We start from the raw sequence: 12,352 nt of genomic DNA, 5'->3' as shown, positions 1-12,352 counted from the left end.
TTGACACAAATTGTAGATATATCCCTGCATAAAGTGTGCATAGGTGTGCAATGTCGAACAGTCCGGAAGCACAACCATGCCATCGAGAGGACGTACGTGTTCTGTGGGTATAAGTCGTAATGTGGGTATAAGTCGTGCGTCGTGAAAGCCTCACTTTTTCCACCGCCAAAGAACGCTGTCCTACGAGAGATATGGGCACGTAATATAAAACGGGCCGACAAAGAACTAACGAGTGAGTGCTTGGTGGTGTGAGCGCCACTTGGAAGAACGCTTCATTGAAAAGACATTTTGGCATGTAATCGGAGGTGAGGTTGTTGAAATACCACGAGATTGTCCACAACTGAAAGAAGGTGCCATCCCCACGGTGTTCAGAGGTGTGATTGCTGCGCTGATTGCGCATTTTTGCACTCACGCGAGGCCCTGCTACATACTGCTACAAAAAGCCAAAATGTTGAAGTTCCTGCGCCACTGTGCGCCCATTCCGATCCCTCCCCCCCATTTTGAACAACAACAGTACGAAAACAGAAGTCTTTGCTTGCACTAGCTTATACGTCCGGCTAACCCAACTGGCTTTGTCGACTATCGAGTCAGTTCAAGCCATGCTAAGCCGTCAATAGAATCCAATCCTAGTCGAGCACTCCGCCGTGCGGCGGTCACATGGTTCTGGTTGTGCTTCTGGTGATACGATCTGCGAGTGCACTCAAACACGTACTGTGGTACCTACATGGCTTTGGTATTGTCGAAAGTGGGCAACTGGAAGCAAATACAGAGCATCTGGTAGGCAGTGGGGGCAAAGAGGTGCATCTGATGTTGAATTCATGTAAGACTTGCAGCATCCATTTATGCTAAAATGAGCAATGGCAATGCCTATACCGCTAGATGAGGTGGGGTGTGACCACACTGACCACCTTCCTGAGCATGTCACACATAAATCTGAAATGTAGTGCAGGAACCAAAGGTGCACAGGGAAGGCCACTGATCACTGCATAAAATGCAGTCTTTCACTGCCTCCAAAACCACAACAGCTTTCTGGACGTTCACAAGCACTGAAGCAAGTGGTATTCATTTGGGTACCAGTTAGCCTTTTCAAGCAGAATGACATCTCAAGTTCCATGTTTGTTTTTCTCCTTCAGTTTCCCCCTTTCTGTGAGAATAAAACTATTTTATTTTAAATCTCTGTGTAGTGTCTTGTCAGGGCTGAGGAAGTGAAGAGGATTTTTCAAGGTTGCATGACGCCCACCTACAATGTGGGTGCACATTGATGCACACGCAAGTCGTTCTCTGGTACAATGGGCACTGGAGCCAAATAAAAAGTATTCGCAGACAGGAATTCTTGAGGTTGACCTCGTGAATGCGGCTTGCAGGCAGATATCCATTGATAGCCATGATTTTTGTCAGTACAAGAGTTTTATGTTCCGTGCTACTGATGCAGGATATGTTGCTACTATTCACATATTTCGAGGGTTCCCTTCGGAAGTACCATATTATTTCGAAAGAAGGGGATCTGCTTGATCGAGCAACTCTCTCCAGGGGTGGTCCCCTCACATTAAAAGGCAAAATATCTGCTGCCCTCAGCAAACTTGTTTGACATCTGGACTAATGACTACGGCTACAAAGGTTTCATTACAATTGCCTAGCCATATGTTTGTGACAAATATTCTCGAGTTCTTATTCAGTTTCTTCTTCAGTTCAGCTGAACACATGCACTGCGTACTGTACAATCTTGCAACAGACCTGCTGGTACAGCCTGTTGTACAGATTTGTTTCACAAATGCTCCATAGATGGTACCATTAGACAAAGATGATGTTCAAAATAGCGTCCGGCAAGGCAGGATGTTGCAACGTTGGCAGACTGGTAAGAATCTTAATTTTGTATTTTCTGGCAGCCTCTTAAACATAGTGAGGCATTCTACTGAGTGTTCAGGCATTAGCCTGGTAGCAAATTCGTTCACATTAGCAAAGTGCATAGACTGTTGCAAGTGAAGTGTTAAGGGCCAAAAAAGGTCGCATCTGCATCCACTCACTGCGGAAAAAGCACTCTTCATTTACAACAATTATTCTGTTATTAAAGAATAGGTTTATCCCGAAGATAATACAGGGTGTGCGTAGAAAAACCTAACCCGCATTTTCACACGTAACTCGTTCTCTACTTACCTGAGGAACTTCCGGTAGCGCACGAAGGCTTATTTATGCGTGCGAAAGCTACAAAAAAATCCTGAAAGCCATACTCAGCGTAAAAAATAAACAGCACGCAAAAACATCAGCTTCCATGGATTAGAATAAGCCAGTATGGCAGTCTGATGAGTGTTAGTTAGTTAGTTAGTTCCTGGTCCTAAACCCTTTTGAGTCAGGGCGGGCACTTCTTAGCGCCTCAGGTGTTGTGACGCCTACCGCTAGGGGCGCTAAGAGTCCCGAAACCGAAACTGAGTTCCACAGTGAAGCTTGTTCCTGCTGTGAGAAATTCATAACCACGGAAGTCTGTCAGATTGACACCTGACGAAATTTAATTCTGTTTCGTTGAAAGAATTTCCGTCTATGAAGTGATAATTATGGCACATCGTCTTCTGATGTTTGGGGTTGTTTCGAAAGCAGACGACTGTTTGTCGTCTGTTTGGTTCTCCGAGTTAGCATTGGAAGATCGCCTCCGGACAGTCTTATTCACTTTCATATTATCTTTGTTTTCGTATTCTTTCACATGACTATCTCTTATTCATATATTATCTCCTTACATATGTCTTATTCATATATTACATGCATTCGTTAGTTTTACTTTTGCTGTGTTTCGTGCTTTTCATGTGACTTTTTCCGGTATGCGTCAACTGACAGTTCAGGAGCACACGCAGGTCGTTCTCTGGTACAATGAACTTTGAAGCCTTAAACAGTGTGCCAAAGGTTGTGGGAAAGGTTCCACTGCCGTCCCCCATGTAACAGGACTATTCTTCACTGGGTGTTGCGCTTTGCAGGAAAAGGAACTGTGCATAGCAAAAAGCATGACTACTCAAACGTGGTTGCTACACACGAACTAGAGTGCTATCGTAGAAGCGTTTGAGGTCGCTCCTCACATGTCTGTGAGAAGAGCCGCGAGGCTTGTCAGCGTTTCAACGTCAACAGAACGGAAGGCACTGAAGTCTTATGCCTTCTGTCCATACAAGATGCAGCTAGTCCACGCAATGAACGAGGATGACTACGCACGAAGAGGGCAGTTCTGCATCGATGAGCTGTCCAGAATCGAGGCCAATCCACTTCACCTTCAGTTTTTACTGTTTAGGGATGAGGCCACGTTTCACATAAATGGTCACGTGAACAGACACAACTGCCGGTACTGGTCACGAAAAAATCCCAACTGGTTTTTGGAACAGCCAGTGCAGTCCCCGAAGACGACAGTCTGGTGCGGTCTGTGGCGGGAGGGCATCGCTGGGCCATCTTTCTTTGATGGTACCGTGACGGGGGAGAATTACCTCACGATGCTGCAGAGGGAATTCCTGCCCGATTTAGCAACCCTTCACATGCAGGAGGAGGTTTGCATATTCATACAGGACGGCACACATCCCCACTTCGCGACAGAGGTCAGGGACTGGCTGACGGAGACGTTCCCAGGATGGTGGATGGGGCGAGGCTTCCCAACAATGCCTAGGCCTGCCAGGTCGCGAGACCTCACCCCCTGCGATTTCTTTTTGTGGAGGTACATAATATCAAAAGTGCACAGCACCACATATGTCAATCCTACGTCAGCTTAAGGCCAGGATAGAGGACGTTATCCAGTCACTTGATATTGAAATTGTGTCAAGGGTATTCGTAGAAAACCGTAAACCCCTCCAGAAATGCATCGAAACAAGAGGCCATTCACATTGAGTGCTGGGCAGGATGTGACTGACCACCCACAGGTGTTGCAAAAACAACGGCCCTTTTCAGGGCCACCCAAAAGATATGCAGAGGCTGTGTTGCAAAAAAAAGAAAACCCATCAATATTTGACGAATATCACCACACACTCAGTTCTTAAAAATGCACAGAGAGCACAAGAGAACACTCAGTCATAGCATTTCTTGACGCCTTTCCTGTCACTAACATTTCCAGAGTTATTTGAATTTCACTTTGAGGGGTCGATGTTTAAACAAACCCAGCTGATTTCTTTGGAGAGTAACGCCAAAGTCGACATTCCATCTTTTACATGAAATTAAATTTCGTCAGGTGTCCACCTGACAGACTTCCATCCTCACAGCAGGAACGAGCTTCGCTGTGGAACTCTGTTTCGGTTGTGGGACCGATAGCGTCAATAGTGCCCCTACCAGTAGGTGTCACACAACGCTCCTCAGACAACCATGCTGCCCTATTCAAATACATGGAAGCTGACGTTTTCGCAGGCATAAATACGCCATCGTGCGCCACCGGAAATTCCTTGGGTAAGTAGACAACAAGTTAAATGTGAAAATGTGGGTTAGGTTTATCTGCATACACACTATACATTTGTGTGATGTAATGGGATTTTGCAAGGTGTATGGTGGGTTGAGCATTTGAAAATTCTGCAATGTGGTTTATGGGTGTATATTGTGTGTAATGCATGCTGTCTATACTTTCATGCCTGAAACTTTTTTTTTCCCCTCTGATGTGGTAAGGGTACCAGTGAGCTATGTGTGGATACGAGCCCATTTGCTCTCTGGCGTTCATGATTGCCTGATTTCAATACCAGTGAATCTTCCATTCGAGGACAACTCTAGCCACAAAAGCAAGAGGTTCCTGCTGGACATGTGGCACATAGCAGCATGAAACATGGCTGGCATAGTTCACTCACATGAGCATAGCTTACATTTTTCTAAAGTGTGTGTTTGTGTGTGATTACCCCTATTGTGCACACTATTGCACAAACTTCTGAGAACATTGCCAGCAGTGCCCAGCAAGGGGGACCAAAAAGACAAGGTAACAGAAGCTATAGACTTGCTCTTAGTAAGCCTCATACCCCAGTTACAGTAGCTCTCTTAACCATGGTTGAGTCGACAACGGTTAAGCTCAACCGTGGTCGAGAGTATTACACCGCAGTGCCAACCATGGTTGACACGTCAACTGTGCTCAGCTTTCATCTGATCTCCTGACCGTCAGTTGAGCGAGCCGACTGAACTGACAAACAAGCTGTCCTCCTGCAACGCTGCGTCGTCAGCCGACTTTGCGATTGAGCAAACCATAGAGCAAACAAAAAGGAAGCGTTTTGTCCGGTTTGATGCCATGACCAGACATCTGCTAAACCTGTGGGGGGACAACCTCAGAGCTTTGAGAAGCCAAAAAAAGAAACGTGCCGATCTACAACTGCATCACGTCAGCCCTAATGGAGGGTTGTCACGATGGAACTTTCATAGGTAAACAAGTGCGCATGAAAATAGAAAGTCTGACCAAAGAATAGAGGTAGGGAATGCCTTTCACAGCACTTCTTTACTTTTTTTCCCTCGCTTTAGCATGCTGTGGAGCTTTCGTGCTTCGACTGACCACCCATTACACTTTTGTATGTCCGATAAGTAGGTACTGAATTACAAAGCACATCTTGTAATTAAACGGCACTAACGAGGGTTGGAACTGGTTCGCCAGCAATCACCTGGCCATATTTCCGCCAAATATGTATTTTTGGGAACACTTCCCATCAATGCCCAATCGCTGGTGGAGGAGTATTCTTGTAAAGCGTCTGGATGTTTTGCTGCTCTGTAGCATTTCATGCTATTTGTTACGACTGGTGAGATGTGAAAACCTGTATTTCCAGCTGCCTGAACTACAGCTACACTACTTTGTTTACACACATCTACGCAACAGCTACTTGTCAGTAAAGTCATGAACCACAAGCTGAACCACTGTGCATGGGTGACAACCTGATATGCTCTGTGGAATTGGGCATCTGACTGCTCTACTTCAAGGTGATGAGGGGAGACGAAAATGGGAGAGTTTATTCCGTAACAACATAATATGCATTGCATGGTGCACTTTTTTGCTATCAGTACACATGGATTAAGAAAAGTATGTGTTTGAATCGAAACACACTATGTAACAATAGCCGCACCCATGTGTGAAAATGCTTTTTTAAAAATTTAGGAGGATTCTCTTGAAAGGTAATGTTTGTGTTCAAAGGTAAGTTAACCGTTACAAGATGCAAGATAAGAAGACACGAATGCCCAGGTTGCTTTTTATTTAACTATTTTTCGCGGTTATGAATGACAGGAAAGACAATCATAATTACGAAAGTACCTGTGCACTGCTGACAATGCCCAATGCCGAAACAGCTGTCCACTGCTAGTATGGCAGCATTTGAGTTATAAACCAATTTTTGTACAGTCTGCTAGCCAGGAATTCGGATGTGACTTGACATCCGCGAGCCAACGCCAAGACCTGACTTCACTCAAGACGATCTACGTCTTTCATGAACCTTCCCGCTCGCATACTTCATCAAGTTGCAGCCTGCTAACTTTAACTGTATCTGGAAGTGAGACTTCCATACAATTTTGCACATGAAGTTTGCTTTGCAGTATGAGAAGATGACATTTCTTAGCATCAGGACCCCCATGGTATGCGTTACACCAGTCATCTGGCACATGATATACAAGGCCATGATATACCAGTCATCTGGCACAAACACTTCTGCAAAGACTCTGTAAACGAATTCATGACGCATCAGCTTATGTAAAGCGATGACAAGGGAAGATTCTCAATGTCATGCGGCTTCCTGAAGCTGACGTACTGCAGCGCTATCTAAGTCTGGTTCAAAGTAGCACAAGAGCTGACTTGATGGCCCAATACGGCCGAAACAGCTGCCCAATGTTAGCATGGTGATGTTTCAGTTACAAGCTAGCTGTCTGTTAATGTGCATCATCATCATCATTTTTAGTATTATGACAATAAGATACGAAGGCAGAAAAATAGGCATTGTCCAGTTGCCGGTGGTGAGTAAATTAAAGAATGATATTAAACGGTAGGAGCAACTTATTTATTTACACATGGTAACGAGACTTTCATGCACGAGACTGAACTTCTGCAGGTTACAAAAATATGAACATAGTACAGGAACATATATACAGTTGACGGGAAAGCTTTGGCATGAGAGAGTAACAGGGTGATGGAAAGGATGCAAATACAGGTAAAAATGAAAATAAAATAAATACAAACGCAACCAAATACAAATACAAATGCAAAGGGTTATCAGAAGCGCAACATAACGCGAGTCAAAGGGATTACACAGGAAACGAGAATGCGTGTAGGTGACGTTCCAGAAATTAAGGATAAATAGGGGGTTATGGTGACGGAATGAGGACACAAGTACAGAGTACAAAGGTGGCCAGTAGAGCGTGAGAAGGTGAAGACAGAGGTGGTCTCAGGAGAGAGTCAAACGAAGAGAATATGGAAAGAAAAATGGAGAGTTGTTTTACAGTTTGTGTGTGTGTGTGTATGTTTATCATCATCTTATTTTATGCAAGAAATGATATTTATGGGATAAATAGTTGTAGTGGGCCTGCGTGGATGTTCAAATCGTGAGGCTTCAGAGACTGGAATTTTGCGATTAAAAAGGATTTGCGATTTTTGCACTTCATGTCACTGTTATAACCCGATTCAAGGATAATGATTTTGAGGTCTGTACCCAAAGCGTGTCCAGGAAGGTTAAAATGTGTAGAAACGGGTGTAAGATGGTTATTCACAATATCAGATTTATGGCCGTAAAACCTTTCCTTCATGGTGTTCGAGGTTTCTCCGATATATTGAATACAGCATTTAGTGCACATAATAGGGTAACATACGTTAAAAGAGTTGCAGTGCAATCCCTGTCGGATTTCGAAAGTAAAAGAATTTGAGGTGCTCGAGATAAATGTACATGGGCTAATGAAATGACATGTTTGGCAGCGTTTGTTACCACAAGGGGAACACCCAGGATTTGGTCGGGATAGACGGGATGAAACTAGTAAGTTACGAATGTTACGTGATCGGCGGAATGTGATATTGGGGGGAGCAGGAAAGGTTATTTTAAGTCTTTCGGCGCTGTGAACTATGTTGAGATGGCGGGTGAAGATGGATCCTGCGCCACTCAGTGCTTTGTCATAGGCGGTAACGAAGGATAAGGGATTTTGTTGCTGCCGCGGTTCTTGTGAAAGTAATTTATCTCGATCTAGAGTTTTGCACGTGGAGAGAGCATTGTTTATAAGGTTGGAAGGGTAATTTCGTTTTCTAAAATCGTTCGACATTTCTTCAGCACATGCCTAAAAATCTTCTGAGTTAGAGCATATCCGTTTTAAATGTGTGAATTGACCAAAGGGGATGTTCCTTTTCTGAGTATTAGGATGGTAGCTGTCAAAATGAAGGTATTGGCGTTTGTCAATGGGTTTGTTGTATAGGCTCGTGTCCAGCTTACCAGACTGTATAGAGACAGTCACGTCTAGAAAATTCACTGATGCTTGAGAAAAGTTACAAGTGAACTTGATGGCCTGATGTAGGTAGAGTATCACCCCTGGTGATAAAGCTCCCCATTCATCATCTCCTAATAAAGTTGTTGTTGTTATTATTATTAGAGGTGAGTGCGGGTAAGCAAAATTGGACCCGCGCGTGTGTGACCGGCATCCGCACCCGCAAGAATTTAATCTGGGCGACCCGCACCCGCAGTGCTGTCTGTATACCCGCATTGGGACCCACTGGGGGAAGTGAGTGGTATACACGCGCTCGACCGCCAGCTCGAACCCCAGTTTTCGTCTTCACCTTCTGGGTGATGAAGATAACGATGCTGGCACGATACACCAGCCTTACCCCAAATCAGTGGATGCGTTCCTTCTGTTTGTTATTGAACGTCCACTCGTCCACTTTACTGCTGTTCCTATTTTAAAGCAATGGAAATTCTGAGCGTTGGCTACGTGTTCACGGACTGCTTCAATCGTATGCCAATAAAACTGCAATTCAACAAAGAGCCTGATTGGATTTAACTGTGATGTTCTCATTCATGTTCTGTGGCGTCTCCATTCATGTTCTGTGGCGTCTCTCTCAGTGAGTCCTTCGTGCTCTCAAGTCACCTTTTGTTTCTCGCATCAAATATTTACCACCTTCGAGAACACCAGCTGAACTTACAAAAGAGCCATATCTCTAGCAAGCTCATTGAGCATCTTCGCCAATGCAACAAATGTGAGCCTATTTTCAACAAAACCGTGGTTTTGTCCAAGGAAAGGGATCAATGGAAAAGACTTTTGAGAGAGATGGAGATATCGCAACACAGGAACTGTGTAAATAGGCCATTCTTTCTCCCTCTCCTTCCCCTCCAGGAGTTGTTAGGTATTTAGGAGGCTTCTTGTTATTACACCATTTACTGTTTCGAGAAATTTTCCTGTTTGTCTGGGTGTCCCGCTATTACTCCAGAGGACTAGCTCATCATGTTAGATTCGCCAGGAGTGTGAAGTTTCAGATGTCTGTTGAGCCACTGTCAGAGGGGAAAGTCTCCACTTATAATTTGGTTCTTATTGTGTGCCAGAAGAGATTCTGGAAGAAAAGGATGACAACCAGGTCAATGTGCAAGTGATGCAAAATTAAGAAAGAGAACTAACTAAGAAATGGGAACACCTGTAATATGACATGTTGAGGTAGCACCTTGCAACAGCTGGCAATGAGCAGCTAGGAACAGGAACAGCTAGTAGTAGTAATGTTGACATGTGCAACTCTGTCAGAGCAAGTGACACCTTTTCTTGTGCTTACCAAGTTAAGTGTCACAAGAGGACTTGCTAGGGTACAAGAGAAGGGTTGGTGGTCACTACCCATGGTTGTCACGCCTCGTTATGAAATGTATTTATTCTATCTATTTCTGCATTCTATGTATGTGTGTTTTTATGTGACCAGCATGCTCCGTGAAAGGGTTTCTGTCGCAGGTCAAGTGTTAAGGGCAAAAAGGTCATGTCGGCATCCACCCACTGTGAACAAAGCAGTTATTCTGTTAATAAAGAATAGGTTTTATTCTTGAGATGATACATTTTTGTTACTTATGAGGTTTTGTGTAGTGTATGGTGGTCTATTGGTGCTTTAAGGCACAAGTGGTGTAGTGTATGGTATGAGCATAACACTGTCATTAATGTTGAAAGGATATGCACGGTTCCATGTTAAGAGTTCCGCGAATGACTCGATTTGACATCAAGCAAAAGCTCACACTTTTGCCTGCAGAGGGGAGGGAGCCGTGAACAGAGGATGCCTGCAAGGTCTAACCCCACCTGTGCAACCGCTCTGGAACGCGCAATTATAAATTGGCTGTGGAAGATGGGTCTAGACAAATGTAATTCCAAGGTTCATGCAAAATTGGCAGCATGTGTACTGCCTTCATTACTGCGAGGTTATGTTTGAGTACTGGCCAAGTTGCAGTGAGCGGATGTCTCACTCATTACTACCACGAAAATGAAGCCCAACACCTTTGAGTGCAACAGACACACAGAGTGGCCATGACTGGTGACTATGTTCACCGTGTCCCAAACAAAAGGGGTTTTACAGGACAACATGCTTGCACATATCGAAGACCTCTTATAGACAGCGGACGTGTGAAACAGTGCTGACTCAGAAGGATTCATGGACTGGGAACTGGACAAAGATGATGGAGAGAGGGTAAAAAAAAAATTGATTTGTTTTCCAAGGAGACCCACAGAATTGCGTACTAATGTACACAGGAAGAAACGTGCCTTATGATGTTCTTGATGAGCCCCTGCCCACAAGATACCTCATACTAGTGTTGCACATGGAATTTCAGAAGCAAATGCTCATGTCATTCAGGGCCACATATGGCACCAACGGCTACAAATTTTATCTCATAACTCTGCTTGTGCTCGACTTGGGTGGTGACTGTGTTCCTGTTGCCTTAGTAACATGGAGACAAAGACTGTTCTTTACCATTTCCTCAAATCAGTCAATCAAGATGTCGGCGAAACAGCTCCCAGCCTTTTCATGACCGACTATGCAAAGCAGTCCTACCAAGCATGATGCTAAACGTTCCAGCCAAGGGCCGGCCAAGAACTACTATACAAATGGCACGTTCACGGGGCCTGGTCAAACAAGTTGCACTGCACTAAGAAGGATGAGGGAAAGAGGAAAGAAATCGAAAGCGCCATGGAGCTTCCCCTGAAACATGAGACGAAAAATGTTTTTGTGAGCAGATTATGAACTTAAATGGTTCAAATCGATGAATCCACCCATTTGCTCCTCCAGTACTTCATATCGCAATACTGTACACCAATCGTGCCGAAGAATGGGAGAGTTGTTTCAGGATGAAATGTGATATCTCAACAAACAGAAAGCTGGAGTCATTTCACAAGGAGTTGAAGTACTTGTTCCTCAACAGGAAGGTTAACAAGAGCATGCATTAATTAATTCACCCGCTGCTCACTTACTCGAACTGAAAACAATTCGACCCGTTAATAGCATCCTGCAAGGGCAAAACAACAAAGGCGATGACTACAATCTACTATGTGCACATGAGGGGTAAAGACATAGCCGCTCGTGACATAACACGATCTGGGAGTGAGAAGCGGCATGTTCGCAGTACAAAAGAGTATGAAATACTTGGAAGGAACAACTGCAATGCACCCTGCCAGCTCCGATGTAGTGAGTGTAATATCTGCATTCACACTTACATTTGTTCATGCCCTTGTACACTAATGTGCAAGCATATAAACACAGTCCACCTGCATTTTGGCTACAAAGAACCGCATGCTCTTGAAACCACAAAATCCACTGTTTTCTGCTGAAACAGACTATCCTTTATTTCCCAACTCAAGGTCACCTGAACCACATGACAGCCCCGACAAACAATCTGGTGAGCATCCGCCATAGCTCATGGGACCGCGGTCAACCGAGGCATTAAAGTCTCTGGGCAAACTTGCCCTCAAGTTCTCAACGTAGTGAGAGTTCTTCCTTTAATGACTGCTCCATCGCCCAATTCTACCGAAGACGTACTTGCAGCAGCTAATGAAGGAATCAAAACGGTGTTGACTCTCAAGTGAGTCTTGGCCCCAGCACCTATGCCGATGCATCTGCATCATGACTATGCCAGCAAGTAAAAAGCAAAGAGACGCAGAAAAGCTTCAGGTCGACCAGGACGAAGGGAAGTAACAATCGCCATTGTGGAGCACAGAGAACCTGAAGCATATCCACGCAAGGATGAAGTTGGCGAAACAGACGTAGAGGTGGAAGATGCGGATGAGGATTTACAACTCGTTTTCCACTTCACTGGTATGGTCATAAAGGAGAAGATACTGTGTGGGCAGAAGGCAGATGAACAAGATGTTGAGAGTGTCCCGGAAAGAGTTCCCGATGAGGTAATAATCGACACCAACGATTCTCGCATACAGTGTTATTTCGCTCACGAAGTACGGCAGT

The sequence above is a fragment of the Ornithodoros turicata genome, chromosome 2 (assembly GCF_037126465.1).
Source record: "Ornithodoros turicata isolate Travis chromosome 2, ASM3712646v1, whole genome shotgun sequence".
Classification (NCBI taxonomy): Eukaryota; Metazoa; Arthropoda; class Arachnida; order Ixodida; family Argasidae; genus Ornithodoros; species Ornithodoros turicata.
Note: the sequence above shows the minus strand (reverse complement) of the source record.